At 38.3% G+C, this 19,158-nt stretch overlaps 1 long non-coding RNA gene across 1 annotated transcript in view; it reads left to right on the top strand.

The window, feature by feature from the left end:
• Nucleotides 1–19,158, top strand: part of LOC139795541 (uncharacterized) — a 77,825-nt gene that overhangs the window by 18,284 nt on the left and 40,383 nt on the right. Inside the window, exons 3-5 of the long non-coding RNA XR_011725557.1 lie at nt 7,746–7,916; nt 12,262–12,427; nt 14,559–14,671. This is a non-coding gene — a long non-coding RNA (uncharacterized lncRNA). The remainder of the gene's footprint in view (nt 1–7,745; nt 7,917–12,261; nt 12,428–14,558; nt 14,672–19,158) is intronic.

Raw genomic sequence — 19,158 nt, 5'->3', positions numbered from 1 at the left:
TTCCCTAGGTCCTGACTTCTCTTCCCCACAGGGAAGTCATCGGTTTCTCCAGGACAGTTGTGCAGAAAGTTGGGCCAATTCCCACTAATCCACTGCTCTCATGTATCAGGCTTTGGCATCATTGGCCAAGGTCCCTGGGTATTCTTGGCATTCATTTCAACACAACTCACTCATCTCCAGATCTCTCCCCATTTCCAGGATCTTTCCTGCAGCTGGGATCTTCACCTTCTGCTCTCCAGACCCCATTCTCTTCTCTGAGACCACTTCTTTTTGGCACCAGCTCTTCTTTCTTGGTCACCAAGCCTTATATTTGCCCGATCCAAATAGCTGTTGAGCAGAAGCACAATGCATCATTAACCTGATAATTGGGGGCTGAGCATCATGCTTTCTTATTAGCTGCAAGGTTCAGAATGTGTCGCTTTGATCAGCCTGAGTATCACCAGTATTTACAACCATCCCGCACCAGCTGCAGCTACAAAGTAGCAGCCTTCTGCTCCAATTGAGGGGTTCAAAAGTTCTGTTTCAGACACTCATCCCAGCAAACATACACCCAATTAGCTACTGCCTGTTAATGTTCAAGATTCTAGAGCTGTTTTTCTGTCTACAAGTGAATATGTCTTAAGTACATTTCCTACTCTTGCCTTGAAACACCTCAAATGTGCCTATTCCCTATGCTTGGTGGGGGCTCTAATCTCTGGACTCTACCTGGATCGTGGGAAAACTTAAAACATTGTTGAGCATCTTAAGCTTGTGTGATGAAAACGAGTGCACAAAACCTTGAAACCTACAGCAAAAACAGATTTTTTTTTTTTTTTTTTTTTTTTTTTTTTTTTTTTGTCTGTTTGTTGTTTTTTCTTTAATCTGTGCAGAGACCCCTGAAAGATGACCTGGTTTTCTGGAAAAAATCCTGAAAAATGAAAACACTTTGTATTGCAACAGAATAGAGACAGTAAGCATTTGTCAGCTTGGGTGACCTGTAAGGCATAGCAGTTTTTCCTTCTCTGCTGTCAGTAGGTATGCTCAGATGGAAGTGCAGGGAGCAGTCAGTGATGAATCGATGGTCAGGCAAAGCAGGCTGTATAAAGTTTGAGAACACTGAAGGGATACTGAAGCTTGCTACTCTCTGATTAAGATGGACTGCCTGGTTATGTTATGGACACAAGAGAAATTGCAAAATAGTCTTCAGGATTAGATTGCTGCCAGCTTTTGATTGACAATAAGCCACTCACGTGACTGAAAACTAGCAAGAATAGATTTTGGTCAGATTATTATCATGCAATTTGTAGGCAATGCAGGATCATGGAAGAGCCTTGGCTCAGTAATTGCCACTACCTTGTCTAGACACTGTCTGAATACTATTGTTATTTGAAATTAGCTTTAAGAAATGCCCAGAAACCCTGACTAAAAAGTCAGAAATAGGTAGTCTCTGTCCCAGAGAGCTTGCAGTACCAAAGGAAACAGAGGCAGCTGTTGTGCAATGTGAGACTAGGGAAGAAATGTTGGAGATGATTGAAAATGAGCTCATGCAGTGATATTAGAGAGTTGTGGTCTCTTGGTTTTAGCTGAACATAAGTATTTCTGAAATAACTCTATTAGAACCTTAGCAATGACAATAAAGTGAAACTGATGTCAGGTCAGAATCTGAGTCCTGTTTTTTTCAGGTGTGACGCATAGCTCAGTGAGTCGGTCATCTTGACTGTGCAGAGGGCATGCATTTGTAATCTGACAGAGGATTTTGCAGATTCTGAGAGACATTTCCAAATCTCAGTGATGTACTGCTTAGCCTTCTGGGTCACTGACACTCACTGTTGACATGCCACATTAAAATGTACCTTTTTACGTTTTTAAAGCTTTCTTATTAATGGAGAAAAAGAAAAGCTTTTTTGTTTTTTGCACAGATTTTTTTATTCATCTGGTAGGAAAAACAAATGTAGCCTTGTTACAGTGTTAGCTAGACTAAGTCTGAAAGTATGTTCCTCAACTAATGTGCTCACTTACAGTGCAGAACTGTTTTCACATCTCATTTCCTTAGCAGATGAGATGGAAAATTAATTTAGAAACAAAATAACATAAAAATACAGATTTATTTTTTCTGTATCAAAAAAAAGTAATGACGTTGCCAGGAAAATAAAGGTTTCATACTCTAGGCTATAACTCCAATCAACCTTTCTAACCTAGGTAGAATAAGAAATGGCAAAGGTAATATAATATTAATTTTAGACTATATTACTAAATCTTTATAAGGCTACAATTAGAATAGGGCTAGTAAAAAGTCTGTTTCTTATCTGTCATGAAGAAAAAGTCTCTAGGTAATATAATTACTCTAAGTGACTTACTTATAATTTTATATCTTTTGTACTAGGAAATGTGACACAAAGTCATACATCTAGATTAGCAGGGATGTCATGTTTGGAAAACCATTTAACAAGTGTAATGAACAAAACTGGGTTTTAATAAAAAAAAAAAAACCCCAAACCTGCTGCCACGGGCTAAGATTATGCCAAGGCCCTTTTTTGTGTGTGTGTGTTTTTTTTTTTTTTTTAAATATTTTTTGGCCTGGATCATAGAATTCTTAACAGTACCATACGTGTCACAGGTGGCTTGTAAGCCCCCTAAAAATGATCAGAAACAAAGATGGGAGCTGCTTCCACCAGTAGTGTTACCTGCTGCTGCCACTGCTCATGTTCAGGGGCCTGTAGGGCGTTATCTCTGCTAAATCCTTTTTTGTCATGGATTCTGGTGTCAGATTATGAGTCTGATTTTAAGTTTTGAAGGGCATTAGAAACTGCCTTAGTGTAAATTGTAATTTAACTCTAGTCAAATGTATTTTTCTTGTTGGGTTTATCTTCTCCAAGGAGTAATTGATGAAGGAGAATGTGACTTCTCCTTTCATACCGTTAGCTTCTGCTCTTATCCTAAACTTATTTTTCCTCTTAGAAATTCAAAAGGTCTCTTGTCTGCTTTCCTCTTCTAACATCTGTACATTTGAAGAGCTCCCTGCCCTCTCTCTGTGCAATGGCACCAGCTCCTGAACCATGAAAAAAACGTATTTTGTGCAGGCAGATGTCACACTTTCAACTCCATACCAAGATGTTAATTAAACTGGAGAACAAGCAACTTCAAAATAAGTTATTTATATGGAAATCTTTAGTTATCCGTGCAAGTTTTTCAGCAGAGGAAGCTTCAGAAGAGCTCTTGAAAAAACTGCAAAACCCAGCAAAGAAATGAATTAACATTGCTGGTTGAAGTTTGAAATAAAATTAAATGTTGACTCACCTGAACTTCAAGTATCAAAATGACCTTGCTGTGTACTGGAACTTCTGTCCCCTTGTCATAGAGAGAACATTTCTCTTCAACTTGCTAGCCTGAAGAAGATCACTGATTTCCTAAAAGAGAACAAAAATGTCTGAACAAATCAGACATTTATTTAGATCTTTCTAGAACTGAATTCTTAATTTTCTACATACAGCCAATCGTACTTACTGGAACTCGTGTGACCAAATGCTGCTTGTTTATAGATCTCAGAAGGTGAAAGAAATGCAGGTTATGCTCCCCTCAAGGCCCAAGAACTCCCTCTAAAATAAGCTTAAAGAAAATGGAAATGCAAAGCTGAAAACAGGTGGAAGTAAAAAGATGAAGCTGTTAAAATCAATGGATCTGGGTGTAGTCTCATCAAATCCCTAGGTTGTTGATTGTTGGTAGCCAGGAGGATACATCAAGGGAAATATCACTCCATTCCTTGCTTTTTAAGTGCTTTCCCTAAATATTTTCAAGTTGTCATTGCCACAGACAAGCTGTTGGGCTTGGAATCTAAGGGTATGTTTAAAACAAAGCAAAAAAAGCAGGCCAGGCCAGTTCTTTGCAGCCAAGTGGCATGATATAACCTGTATCCATACCATTAACTCTTACATAAGGAAGATAGGCTCAGATAGCCTGTAGGAAATGATTTCTGGCCTGTACAAAAGCCTGATACATGCCCAGACTTTGAGATGTTTCTAGGTGATAGAGGGACCTTCCTAAGAGTTTAATTACTAGCATGGCAATCCTTAGGCAGGAGCATGCTTGCCTTTTTCTGTGTTTCTATGGAGGTAGCCAATGTGCCAGTATAAATTTAAAAAAAGGAAAACAGCAAGCCAGACATCTCCTCTCCTTCTCTTTTGGCTTTTATTTGTACAATTCTATTTGTGTGGACTAAGTGGTTCAGAAACATGTTAAAGAGCAGTAAGAGAAAATTTGCCATGGTTCTTGAAGAAAAAACTCTGCACCCCATCTCAGAGAAAGGTGGTCTTCAGTGTATGTATGTATGGTTATCAATTCTTCAGTAGTCCATATTTTTTTGGCCTTGGACAACCCTTGGAAATAACTCACAAGCATTCATACCAGAGCATTAGTGGGGAGGTATTCCAAGTTTTCATCCTTTCCAGTTCATTCTGGGATATTTGCTGCAGCAGTGGACTGTCCCTACCTAAGGACAATTCTACTTTGAGCAGACAAGGCAAGAAGAAAGGTACAGAGCAAAGAGGGCTATTCAACCTCTACATATTGCATCAATATATTACAGTACTCTCAGCAGTTTATATATTGGTGTGTTCAGGGCAGCTGGCCTGACCCCACTATCATTTTCAACTTTAAATATCACGATTTCCGTCTGGTCTTTTTCTCCTGGACATATAGTCCTGTTCATCTCCATTGCCTTGCAGTACTTTTTTGAATAAACCCAGTTTTGCAATAGAAGTTGGTTAAATCCTCCAAGACACAGAGTACCATTAATCCCTGGAGACTCAAAGTTAGTAGGAAAATATGTTTTTGTACAAAAAATGTTTTTGTACAGAAGGATTAACATTATCAGGTATCTTATAACTTTGCCAAGAGAGGTGAAAATCTCCATATATTAGATGAGACTTTCAGGGACATACAATTTATTTTGCTAAATGATCTATTTCAGTAAAGATCAAGGAATGATTCAAAAGTTATTCACCCCAGGTGCAGACTTAAAAAAATTCAGATTCGTATATAAAAACACCAGTATACTCAATCCTGTTGACCTTTAAAATGGCTATAGATATTCATTCTGAGTACTTGCAAAGGTGAAGTCTAAATAAAAATATAAATTGGTTCCACACATGCGTTCCATCATACAAGAGATGCAGTTCTTACATAAACCCTACTCATTAGTTTTTCATGTTTTCAACTCATTGACTGATAAATTATTTAGTTTCTGGAAATGCCTGATTATCTAGTGAAAAATAATGTCGGGAATCTGGTCTGAATGACTCCTCAGAGGAAGAAAAGTGTTAATTTAATCTTCTCTTTCATGATCATGTGATTAAATGAGGCAAAGTCGAACAATAACTAAATTGTCAATCAGAAGAAATCTCTGAAGATACTTTACCTTCTAGTGAAACTTTATCTGAGAACAGATGGCTCTCAAAATTGAAATTTATTGATTAAAACTACAGAATAGCATATAAGAGGTTTTTAAACTTAGGATGAAATTCAGTTTTCTCTTTAATTAAGTATAGTGAAGCCTGAAATTCAGCTGTTTCCTGGTATTTTGGTGCCTGTTACTTAGATTTTGCACATTAGATAAAAATTGCTAACTATTAATTACACCTTTCATTTATGTATATATTTATAATAAGTATGTAAAAACTTCTTGTGTTTATCATATGTTTCCATCTGACATCCTCTCATCACATAAATTGCATTCACCGTTTGTGTCATTCATTACTGCTTGACCTTAAGCCATATAATATGTTTGAAATTTATTTTTAAATATTATTGCTAGTATTTTCCACCTTTCTCTGATTGAAAAGCAAATTTCCACTTCCTGTATTTCACTTAATGTTTGACTAATGCAACTCAGAAAATCTGCTTTTCTCCAAGAGGAATAAAAACCACTTTTGCATGCCACATAGATACACAGTCTGCTAGATGTTAGTTGTTAAGTGGTCTGATGACAAATGGGAAATATGTTGTATTTAGGCAAAGAGGTATCCAATTCTAAATGTGAAAAGTGTCTTAAAGACACTAGCACCGTAGTGTGTAAGAAACACTGTGACTCCCAGCATTTTGGGATGTAGCCTCTGTGATTTCCCTCGTTTTGGAAGCCAGTAATTTCCTACTTCTTTGGAAAGAATTGTGTTAAAAAGTCCTTAATTGTGTTAAAAAGTCCAAATTCTGTCAATGATTGTATATTCATCATATGCCTGTTCTGAGGTGAGAGTATGTGTGCTTTGGGTGCACAAATCTAAGTTTTGGATATCTTAGAGGTTATGTGAAAAACGTATAGTCTGCCTTTGATAAATACATAGTTTTTCATCATATAATAATTTAAAATACTGGTCTAATTTTATTTTTGTCTGATGAGACAAGATTATTTTTATGGCATTTTCTTTCTTTAGCTTTTGAGTGCTCTGTCTACTCATTTACATTTCTCTGTCCCCATAGATTAGATTTTCTGTTTTCTGTTTTGTTCTCTTTTTATCCTCACAGCTGGTTTTAATTTAGTTTAATTTTTCCTTGCAGCTAATTTAATTTTGTTGTATTTTGTATAGCTGTTAACTTTTTGAATGCTGATCTGCAGTCACTGATATGTACATCCAAACGCCCCACCACTTTCTCTGCACTGCGTTTTTCAAGAATTTAGGTAATTTAGGTAATTTTTAAGACCTACATCAACATTTTAAGCTTCTTACTCCTGAGTTAAGTGTAAGTATAAGTTAAGTGTAAATATAAGTATCCATGCCTGGGATGCATATGAGTTAGTTTTCTTGGATTTTTAAAATAAATGTATACTGATCTAAAGGTAGATTAATGGACTTCAGGACCATGAGATTCTAAGTTGACAGTCATTCCACATATCAAAAGGCTACTGGAATTTAGTTACCCAAACTAATCTTGGTTCTTTCCACAGGGAAAAAAAAAGCAATAGCATTCTTGAAAAAAACAGTTCAACCCATCTATTTCAGGTACTTTTTAGGATGGAATAAAATACTCATTGGAAGTGCACTATAGTTCCATGTAAATGCAGAGGTTTTTTGCCATCTTTTTGACTAGCAGTTATTTTCTTTTGTTTGGTAAGTGGCACAGCCTGCATATAACCTTTGCTTTTCTCCATTGCATTGCTTTGTATCACATATTTTTCTTCAGTGTATCATGCATTTCTGGCAGTTTTTAATTTGTTAGGAAAATTTAGACAGGAATAGGGCCTGAAAGTTTTCACTTTGACAGTAATTACATTGTTCAATCAAGCAAATTTTTAGTGTCTTATTTAGTAATGGAAGTGTTAAATTCTAGTAATTTGTTCCAAATTATTTGAAGTGATCACTCTGAAATACTTCAGAGAATGCAGGGTAAATAAATAACAGTTGTAAGCATTTATTCTAGTTAGTTTCTTGATAGCACTCATTGTTCACTAAAATTTTCCTGAACATCCAGTCTTCCATACAGTACTGAATTTCTTTAAAATCTCAAGAAAGGTTCAGGCAAGGTAAAAACATCTATATGTATGGTACCTGTATATGTGTGCCTTGTCCTGTCTTTCTCCTGTAATAATAGCACCATTTTTTCTTTTTATGGATACAACTAACAAATAATTGTGATACTATAGAAAATAATGCTCGTGTTAAAATCACAGTCCTAAGGATTTTGAGAAGCAAAAAATATTATCCCCAGTTTGTAACTGAACTGCAGAAACTGTACAGATATGATACATTTGACAGTTGGAATTTATGATCTCATAGGTCTTTTCCAACCTTAATGATTCTATGATTCTATGAAGTGGACTGGAGTACCCATCTCAGCCTTCATGCATCTCAGGAAGACGAGCAGCATGGACTGAGCATGGAAAGTGGCACAGAAGGCAGAATTAGAGGGTCCCAACACTCTGACTGTCCTGTAGTTTCATTCACATGGTGAGTAGTAAGAATTCACTGCTTGTTTGAATACTTTGATCCTTTTTTATGAGATGAAGCAGAATGAAACACTGTGAAAGTTCTCAACGGCTGAAAAAAATCAGAGCTGCCGTGCATGTGTGTGCGTCACATGTAAGCCTAGTTTTTTGTAGTTTTTCAATACCTGATTTTGTGACCTTAACGTTTTGGAATGTTGGTGAAGGTTTGAATTTGGATGGTGAAGGTTTTAGAGGGAAAGCCTTGTGAGGAATGGCTAAAGGCACTTTATCTGTTCAGTCTGGAGGAGACTGAGGGGACACCTCATGGCAGCTCACTGCTTCCTCATTAGGGAAGGAGGAGCAGGCACTGACCTCTTCTCTCTGGTGACTGACGAGAGGACCAAAGGGAAAGGTAGAAGGATCTGCTGGGGGTAGTTTAGGTTAGATATTAGGAAAAAGTTTTTCACCCAGAGGGTTGAGCAGTGGAACAGGTTCCCCAGGGAAGTAGTTATGGCACTAAGCCTGTCTGAGCTGAAGAAATGTTTGGATGATGCTCTCAGGCACCTGGTGTGATTCTTGGGGTGCCCTACACAGGGACAGGAGTTGGGCTTGATGATCCTGATGGGTCCCTTCCAACTCAACAGATTCTATCATTCTATGAATTTTAAATACCTTTTGATGTCCGTGGAATAAGTAGAGAGTCTTTTATTTTCTTCATTGCACACTGATGAAATCATGTACCATTTTAGCCTAACTTTTAAAATGTCAATACTTTATGCTTAATGAATTTCCCAATGTAATCTTTATTCTATTTTCTTTCTATTTTTTTTTTTTCTTTTCTTTTTCTGGTACTTTGGGAAATCTTTATTGGTATATCCAGGAGAGATTGTTTATGCATTGCTTTGTGTTCAGATACAGCATATTTTCTATAAATAATTCAATATTATTATGCTGTAACAGGAATTTATTCATCCTTGACATTTTCAATGGATGAATATATACTTTTTGATTCAAGTTAACATCTAAATTTCACACCTTTTTGAAAGAAAAAAAATCAGAGAGAATGTTGTGTGATATAAACTTGATTTGAAGAGACTTCAAGAATGTATAAATAGTCATGAAGAATCAAGTCCATCAAACTAGGTATCAGACAAACAAAACAAAAGAAAGGTGACTGAGGAGTGAAGGATGCTATGGATAATGGTGTTTTCTATCTGAAGAAGGAAACAGAGTATCAGTGGGGGCACATAATATTTTTAGTCTAGGAGAGGAAAAAGAGAAATATTAAACCTCAAAATGAGTTCAAGGTGAACTGAAAGGAGGAAAGGCATCCTAATTATTTGAATATTACTGTAAAACAGAAGAGTTGTATTTTGAATCTGGAAGGGCAGCCACCAAGAGACCAAGGTGCTCATTTAAGATCAGGGAGAACTGCAGTCATTGTCTTGCTCTGTTTTGTAGTGTGTGTTTCTCTGTGCCTGTTCTAAACAGAAAAAGAGCAGTTGCTGAACTCTTCAGAGTTAAACTTGTGGGCTGCTCATCTGCCAGGATAACTAGGATTTGCTGCACGTTGGAGATAATGGTGATTACACTATGTTTCATCAGCCTGACTTGCTCTGAAATCCAATGCCTGTATTTCTCTGAACTACATTTGGAATTGTGTGTCATAATAAAAAATACAATTTCACTCACTCTAACATAACGATGATAAAGGTGTTCCCAAAAGAATAGGAAGAAACTGATTTTGTGAGTGTGAGATAATGTAAAAAAGTTGGATAGATTTCTGATAGATGACTAAAGCAAGAAAACTGTGTTTAACACTGGGACAGAAAATCCTTACAAAAACCTTGTAAAGAATCTGAAGAATGATTAAACAGTTAAAAGAGACTAGTAAGAACAGTGTTAATTTCCAAGGGCCAGAAACAAACACTTCCATAAGGTAAGTTGTCTAAGCACTATATGTCGTTTATAGCATGAAGTTATCTGAAGATGTTGTCCTAGAGAACAGCCCTTAAATTCAGGTCTTGAATTTCTCAGCTTAAATTCAGATTTAAAGAGTCAATCCCACTCTAGTTGAAATCAAAGTGAAAGAACAGCATAGCTAGATGTAAGCCTCTTTCTTAATAGTTCTTAATAGGATATCCAAATGTGCTTCAAAGACACTTAAAAGGATAATGAGAAAACTTCACAGTGGTGCTCTGAAACACCATACTGCCAATTCCATGTAGTGCTACAAGCTTCAGCCTTATTTCTAAAATGCCTGTTACAAGCTAGATTTGATTTGCAAGATCAAATTACTAGATTCAGAAAAAGCACCGGACAGGGGAAAATGCAGAGAAAAGAATAACAGCAATAATAATAAAGCCTCCCAGGGCTTTATGTTTAGATCAGAGGATTGAGACATAAAATTACAAATGAAGCAATATTTGAAGGGGGAAAGTGTTAAGAATATGCTGGGAGGAAATGTTATGTGAATTAATGAAAGGACCTTCTGACTGATTAACTATTAACTCAGTTAGAAGAAACAACTTTCAAATGCCAAATGAAAGTAATGTGACTAATAAAAAAAGAAAATGAACACACTTCTTATCAGCCTAAAGGCAATGTAAATGTAACGTTGCACTTGATGCTGTGATGATGTTGTAAACTGTTTATCTTGGCTTTGCAGCAGGAAGCTAGGCACAGAGGGATTTTATGCAAAAACTGCAGACAAGTGGGAAAAGGAGAACAGCAGCTTTGTGATAAATACAATACTCCTTTTGCTAATCAAGTTCCTTGTTCAATGTTTGGAGGACACAAATATTTCAGTGACTCTCCCAATGCCAAATGATGAATGGTAAATCTAGAGGTATAAACATGGAAGAGCACGAGCCAGTCACCTTTTCTGATACACACTTGTGACCACAACACTGTAGTATAAACTCTGCCATGGTCTAAAATCATTAATTAGTAAATTAAAGGGAAAAAAATTATAAATTAGGGAAGAAAAATGGAATAGAAATTCCTGACTGAGAATGGCATTTAGGTTTGCATTTATAGTTCTTTTATTGAAAAGGTGTTGTTTTCCTCCTTGCTTCAGGGAAGAGAGTGTGGATATTGCCATATTGAGATTCAGATGCTAAGTCCTACAGTCTGAGTGAAACCTGTCTCAGTAGTTTTATTCTATTATTTTGCTGTCTCTTTCCTGAATATAAACACCACTTCTAGGCTTGTGGAAGATCAGTTATTCTAAATTACAATGAAATTTTGTCTTCTTTCAGAAGGGATTTAATTTCAACAAGGATTGAGTTTCTCAGTAAAGATGCAGAATAGGCAGAAGAGAAGGTACCAAATACTCTATTATGTAAAAAAATTGCCGGAGAGCCTGCATTCTTGGTCTAATATATTTTGAATGTGTGGGCTGGTGAGTGGGGTGGTGGATGAAATTTAGCTTTCCTATTCTTAATTAGATTATTGCATATTTTAAGGCTGAGGCAAATTTCTTTAATACGTTTTGAGCTATTTCCTCTGCTGTCTTGATGGTCTCAAAAGTTACCTAAAATTGTGATAAAGTTAAGGATCTCTGCTTTGTTCTGAATACAAAGGAAGACACCAGTCAGTAAATCTTAGAGGAAAACTTATTTCTTTACTAATATAGGGGTTTTAACTAATTTTCAGAACACTGTCTCAAGTCTTGCCAGACTGTTAGGTTTCAATTTTTTTTCTTAAAAAAAAAAAAAAAGCTGTAGTGAGCTCTCACTGCACCAAGTACTTCAGATGTGCAATCTGAAATGGCCTTTGGTCTTTCAGTTATTCTCTGCTGGTCCTCTGTTTTTTTCCATATTTTTTAAAAGTACGGAAGTTGGTAATTAGGAGCACTCCTAATCTGGTGCATTAATAAGATATGGAGACAAAAATAGGTCCAGTTTCCTCATTAACAGTGTTTACTTCTCTGTTTGTGAGCCACCGTCAAAGCCAACCTCTGAAAAATGTCCCTATCACTCACCATGTCCACAAAACTTCTGCATTCAGGTATCAGCCATGAAATCATTCTTGTGCAGTCTCCTGAGGTCATAGTTTCTTCTTCTTTTGTCTCTGTGCAGCAGATAATAACTCAAAAGATTTGTGAAAGTGATTTGGCTCTGGCAATGCCATTGCATTTTTTTCATATGGCTTTCAGGTCATGTTGTATGTCACCCTAACAGAAGTAATCACAGTTCCTAGCCGGTGTGTACATACTCTTCAGGTGACTCACAAGTGCAGATGCATTTCTTGCATACATCAGATTTACTGTGATTGTAAGGGTCCTTGGTGCATCACCTGTTTGGAATATCCAACACATACATGAAACAGCAAACCTGTTTTGTCCTTTTTACATCTGCCCTCAGTCACCTGCATCCAAACCACGAGCATGGCCATGAGGAGATGTGCTTATAGCATTCTGGATGCCATTATACTTGGACAGCTCTACTTACAGCACCTGGAAAAGATTTCTCATTGGGAAAAAAAGATTAGTCCAATAAAAACCAATGTGTCTGGCAGCCTCAGACAGAGGTAATTTTATATATTGAAAGTGGAGACAGCATGTACTGTGTTCAGTTTCCAGTGTGGGTCAGTGCTTAATGGGCATGAATAAACCTTACTGATGTCTGTGTGTGAGTTCAGGGAAGCTTGAACTATTTAGCATGTGCCAGTGTAACTGGTGTCACCAACATGAGTCAAACAGTAGCACACTGTGAGGGACAATCCTTAGCCATCAGTTATGTCATTGTTATTTGTAGTATTGACTCACAAGCTCAGTAATAGGTGTGTGGTCAGCTAGTTAGAGAAGATTCATTAGTTACCCATATATAGATTCTGTAGAACACTGCTCTTTGGGACAGTTTCTCATGGGACCCTGAACAAAATGACTGTGTTCACCTAAAGCTGAGAGCTACTGATTATTCTCTTACTTGCTTTGCTCACTTCCTTCAGGATCTTAATTGTCTGATCAGATTGGCCGATCCGAGGCCCTCTGGGGCAATGCTGCTGTCTAACATTACATTCCTAGGCAGCTCTTCTTTATTTGTGAATGGAAGATCTGGGGCAGCATGTCCTTCAGCCTCTCCAGCAGCTGTGTCAAAATACTGTCCCCGATGTACTCCAGAAATCGGATTACTTGTACTCTGACATGTTTCCCTTCTGCATGGTTAATATCTCCAATGAAAAACAGCCTTGAGATTCTAATTTTTTTTTCTGATTTGTCTACCTCCTCTTCCTGATGGGGCAGTCTATATGGATGTCCACTGGTTTGTCCCCCCCTGTAGCACGGCCACCAGAGCAATGTGGCTGGGGCAGCTCATGACACTTACTGCAGGTGAAGGCTTGGGAAGCTGTGTCCTCTCTCAGCAGCTCCATCTGGAACAAGGACTCTGAGGGGACAGAGGTAGCTGCTGACATGTTGCCTGGTCTGAGACACAAGTCTGTGGTGACAAGGATAGTCCAAGGTCCATCTAGGAAGCCAAAATCAGCAATGCAAGGTCAGTATCAGGAGGAAACAAGACCAGATGCCAGCAGAGCTACAGCACATCTGCAGCAAAGGCCTGCAACAGAGGCAGCTCTTGAGACAAGGAGCAGAGTCTCCAGACAAAGGTTCTCACAGCTTCTCCTATCAGCTTAGATGTGTTCACAGCAGTCTGATCTGAGGTCACTCAGCTGTGCTACATCAGAACTGACCTTGGAACTACTCAGCCAAAGCTCTGGTGAGGGCAGTGAGGAAGAGGCTGCAGAGCTCTTTGGTGCGTGCCATCCTCAGACAGTGACAGGGAATTTCCGTGAGGTGTCCTGCTCAGCAAAAAACTTCTTGCAGTATCTTCTGGTTTCCTGACATGGTTCACTGACCTTGGGAACATCAGGCCTGCAGCACACTCAGTACCATTGCTCTGTGTTCCAGATGGCAAGCATTTCTAAACCTTGAATAGCTGAAATTGAATAACTAATGCTACAGTTTTTAACTCAAGGCTTGTAGGCAAACACTTTGTCCAAGGGGCCCTCCAGCATTGCTTATAGACACAGGAAATGAGTGCTCTTGTGGTCAAGGTTATCAGGTGAAAAACTTCTTGTTGTCTGTGATATTTTATCAATACCTGTATTTATGAATATCTGTGGGCCAATGATGTAATGTTATTTAATATTGTACAAAATCAACTTATTTTCATAGAATTAAAATCAGTACAGAGTATCTGTGGAGTGATAACATAAAAAAAAATATTGTCATTTCAGATTTTTTTCATACAGGTTTCAGATTTTTTTCTACTTTGTACTTAGGAAGAAGGTTTCAACAAAACAAAATAAATCAATAGGAAACCACTCAGCTAGGTGTCTTCTTCAGGCTTTCACCTTATTGTTGATGGTGAAAAACAAATTGGAGAAAGCATCTTTACATTATATCAGTGTGATAAATTGCCAGAAAAGGAACAGCCTGCCCTAGCTTTTGTAATTCAGTGTGCAAGACAATGCATATAATCTACTTCCATGAAAATATGGGAATTATGTAAAGTTACATGGTCATATGCAGATTCAGAGTAAACAAGTAAATGCTGCTGACCATGGAGCTTTATTTCAATCACTTTTGCTCTTTTGTCCTTTGTTGATAGCAAGATGACTTTTCAAGCATAAAGCCTGATTCCCAGTATCGTAATTGCAGGATGAAAAAGCCGAGTCAGCACATTAGATTAGATGAGGATGAGGATTTTCTCCATTTAAATCAGAAAAAAGTTCATGCTTCTGGTATCAGGGGAGGTATACACCCTGCTATTAGTGAGTAATTGCATCATTACAGTGCACATACACCAAAAAAAGCTGGGTTTTTTTTTTTTTTGTTTGTTTGTTCTGTTGTGGTGGGTTTGGTTTTGTTTACTTTCTTTACTTTGTTACTTAGCGCCTCCAGCTGCTGACTTTCTCTGTTGTTTGGTTTTCGAATAGATTGCATTTTGTTGATGTCAGGGACCAGTCAAATAACCACCAGGCAGCATTCTGGGCTGAAATTGAAACAGAAGCCATTCAATTGTCAACATCTTGATGTTGACCTAAACAGGGAAAAGTGGTCATTAAGATTCAAAAAAAGGAAGGAGCGACAGTGCCCGATGACAGCTTTCTGCTATGGGTGCAAACCAGCTAAGTTTTTAATGCAAATCTAATGGAAGTTTTTAATGGAAACCTAATGATGTTAACCTAAAAGGGAGGGTAGAAGAGTGATTCATTCTTAGAGCTGTTTAGTCTTGGGAGTGAAGATGTTGACATTTAAGAAAAGCCTCTGGCTTAAAATGTGAGAACAATTTTGGTCAGACCACAGCTTACTTTTAAAATTATCAGTATTATAATATTACAATAGTCCTCTAACTTTATTTGTCTAGGGCAGATAAGTGCAATTCCTTCCTGTAGAGAAACCCACTCTTTGTAACAGAAAGGAAATCAAGTGGCACAGAGAGAACAGAGTTGACAATACAAGCAGGTGCAGGTGTCAGCAGTATTATGTCAGTGATATACCAGAGATCTAAGTGAAATGTTTATGGATAAACCACACAGAAGGAACCTGTAGGGTTGTCTGTTTCCTGGCAGATCCTGTCACCAGTCACTGGTTCCTCCTGCTCCCTTGACTTGTGCATCTTCCAACACAGCTGTACCTGCAAGGAGACTCTCACAACCAACCTTCTTCCCCTCAAGTTATATGTAATGGCAAATATTAAAAGATCATTTAAGCATAGCTTCGCCAAGCTACTTTGTACTTAATACTCCAAAATAGCAAAAGCAGTGAAAATCCTTTCAAAGAATGCACTAGTTTTATGAAACAACATAGGAATTTTGATTTCCTCTTGCCTCCTGCAAAGAACACTGGAGTTTCGATGGTCATACTTGAAGAAATTCTGGAATATACTCACTACACATGCCACTTCATGTACTTAGCCAAGAGAAGTAAAATATTATAGCTCATTCATCACTCATTACACATTGAATTGCTTGCTATAGCAAACTATTACAGATTCCACAAGATATGTTTGAGAGTGCAGTACACAGGGCAAGCTGGTATCTGAATCCCATTTACTTCAAAGTCTCTCTAGACTGCACTGCCAATGAAAAACAGTCTTAGAGCAGATGCCAATGAAACATACAAGACCTCTGTAATGGTTAAGTTGTGGTTCAGAAATCATGGATTTGAATTGCCTATGAGTTAGCCAAAATATTGCCACCTTACCAGCCTTGTGAAGACTTAAGTTGCACCTGGAGTCCAAGTTACAGTCTTGACTTAACTCCTTTCACAGAAAGCCTGATCTACTAAGACACCTCAATGAATCATCAACTGCACAACAAGCTGCTATTCATGTGAATTGTTCATAACAATAAATAGTATTCAGGGGAGGAATCAGTTTCTACTTCTTGTGCTGACTGTGTACATAGTCAGCATCTATTATAAGGGCTGGCAGTGCTTTTGGGAATAGGCCTGGTGAGGTTGATTACTGTTGTATCCCTGGGTGACTTCGGATAAATCATACAGTTCCATCTGTGTCTCAGTGAAATAGCATTATGGAAAGCTTACATTTCTTGTACGAGCCTCAATACCTGTGATCATCTGGGCCACGAGCAATGATATTTAAAGTCCCCTGAAGCAATATCTGAATGTTGCAGGAACAAAGTGCTCTCAGCAGAATAGAACTCAGCACGACTATAACATCAGTTAACTACATGTTCTCAAGAGAGATTTCCTCACAACTGCACATTAGAAATCCTCTGCTTTCCACTTACTGTTCATCCGAGGCCATGCTCGGAGTTTGCTGCACACTGAGAACTCAGGCAAGACCATCTCCTAATTATAGGTATTCCACTGAAGTGTCCTGGATAGATTGAGGAGGGGTGGGACAATCTGTTACAGCTCAGCTTTTCCAAGTTGAGCAAAGATGCTTTGCTCTAACAGGCAGAGTAGATTGAACGTGCTTGTATACTCTTTTAAGTAGGGACAGAGCTCAGAATGTCCTACATCCTGAGCCTGACTACTGGAAACTTGGTGCTATAGAGAGGAAAATGGAAAAAGGAAAATGAAATTGAGGGGGAAAAAAATTACATTATCAATGTTTTATAATTTAGTCTTGGGAGGAGGTACATTTGTGCTTGGCTTTGAGGCTACGCTACGCACTTCACTCCAATGTTATGGATTCTGGGAAACGTTTTAAGTGTTGGGTATCTGTGACTGCTTTTGCTTGCATAATCTACAAGTGTTTAAAAGGAACAAGCCTCAAAAAATAAGTTCCTAGGCTGCGGCCTAGCATTTTCAAAGTACCCAGCAGCAAGACTGGGAGGCCTGTCAGTTCCTAGCATGTTCCCACTCTTGCTGGGAGCCAGACAGGGAAAAAGATCATAGAATATCATTATAGAATCTTTTGGTTGCAAAAGAACTTTAAGAACATAAAAGCCCAACTGTTAACCTGACACTACCAAGTCCAGTGCTAAACCATGTCCCTTAGCACTACATCTACACATCTTTTAAATACCTCCAGAGATGGTGACTTAATCACTTCCCTGGGCAGCCTGTTCCAATACTTAGCATCCCTTTAAGTGAACAAAGTTTTCCTAATATCCAATCTAAACCTCTCCTGGCACAATTTGAGGACATTTTCTCTAATTCTATCACTTGTTACTTGGGAGAAGAGACCAACACCCATCTCACTACAGCCTCCTTTAAGGCAGTTGTAAAGGGTAATAAGGTCTCCCCTCAACCTCCTTTTTTCCAGGCTAAACAATCTGAGTTCCCCCAATTGCTTCTCCTAGGACTTGTGCTCTAGACCCTTCACCAGTTTTGTTGCCCCTTTTTTTGGCCCCGTTTCAGGCTTGAAGAAAAAAAAAATCCATGGGATTACTTCCAGCTGGATCAGTTCCTAGATCTGGTTCAGAGCAAAGCCTCTCAGACAGCTGTACCAGTACAGCTGAGGAGCTAATGTGCTGTGACAGGAGTCCCCCGTGCTGAAGGCTTTATTTTATGAAATCCTGTCTGTCTACAGTTTGAGCAAGGTGGGACTCTAAAATCAGGTGGCCTGGTAAATGGCCAGTGAGTGGATTCACACTTCAGAGCTGGCAGCATCTCAAAAGTAGGGACTGGGAAGGAAGGATTTATTTGTTTAACTGCAAACATTTGTTTGATTAGCTGTTATTAGGTTGATTATCTGTGATGTTTTTGGTAATTAGTGATCAATTTTACAATTGTAACTGATTCCTATCAACATCCTGTTTTGTTTCCAGCTCCATTTAGCAGTAGTGAAATGTAATTTTACCAGCTATTTAGTATGTTTAGTTGAAGTTGCATGAGATACTATCATTTAACTTCCTACTGATAAAAATGAGAGAGATTTATAGTCTCATCCCATTTTGACTTGTGATGATAATTTGAACAATCAAATTTTGATGGTTCAAAAGTCAGTGGTAAGAAAGCAGATAGTAAAAGCAAGGAAAAAATCAAATCAAGCAAAGGGTAAGCACTTACTTGCCAGCTTTGTTACTGCTGAACTGAAGCCTTTGTGTTTTTGTGTTTTTTTTTTCTTTCTATCAGCTATCTTGTGAGTGATACCTGAAAATAGTGCAGTTGAGCTAAGAGCAGACAGAGTAGAGCACTATCCCTCCACCCTGCAGAGCTGTATCCCACAGAGCCCTGCTGCTGAGTGACAGACTGCTCTTCACACTCGTGAAGGTGCTGGGATTTGCTCCCTGCATTGGCAAGTAAAGCCGTGGCAAGTGGTTGCTCTTTGCAGGAGCAGCTGCCAAAAATCAGAGAGCAGACGCCAGCGCTCTAATGCGTCATGAACCTGTTCAGTCTGTCACTTGTGCTTTGTGTCTGAACTGTCTCATCTGAGGCTTTAATCCCACCTTGCTTCTCTTTTTCAGAGACTGTGGAAGTGAGCTGACTTTCTCCTTCCTTCTTTCCTTCTTCCTTTTTCCTCCTTCAGAGTTTCAGCAGAGGTTTTTCAGGTACTTCACTGTGTGATACTTAAACAGTGTAGAGACTTTTTAAAAAAAAGAAGGAAAAAGCTTCTATTTTCTCCAAGTTCTGCTCCAAACAGAGAGAACAAAGGATTTAAAAAGGCCTCAGAATAGATGGATTTCTAGGTCAGACTTTTGGGTGCCTTGTACCACCTATGTGCATGTACAGCAGCTCAAAGGTTTTACAATCACTTAGACTGTGTTTTGCTTCCATTAAAGGGCAATAGTTGATCATTTGTTGAATCCTAGACCTGAGGCTTCAGGCAGAAATTCAGAGACTG

Source organism: Heliangelus exortis, chromosome 3, assembly GCF_036169615.1.
Source record: "Heliangelus exortis chromosome 3, bHelExo1.hap1, whole genome shotgun sequence".
Classification (NCBI taxonomy): Eukaryota; Metazoa; Chordata; class Aves; order Apodiformes; family Trochilidae; genus Heliangelus; species Heliangelus exortis.
The sequence above is the reverse complement of the archived record's forward strand: the minus strand, read 5'-3'. Positions and strand labels throughout refer to the sequence as shown.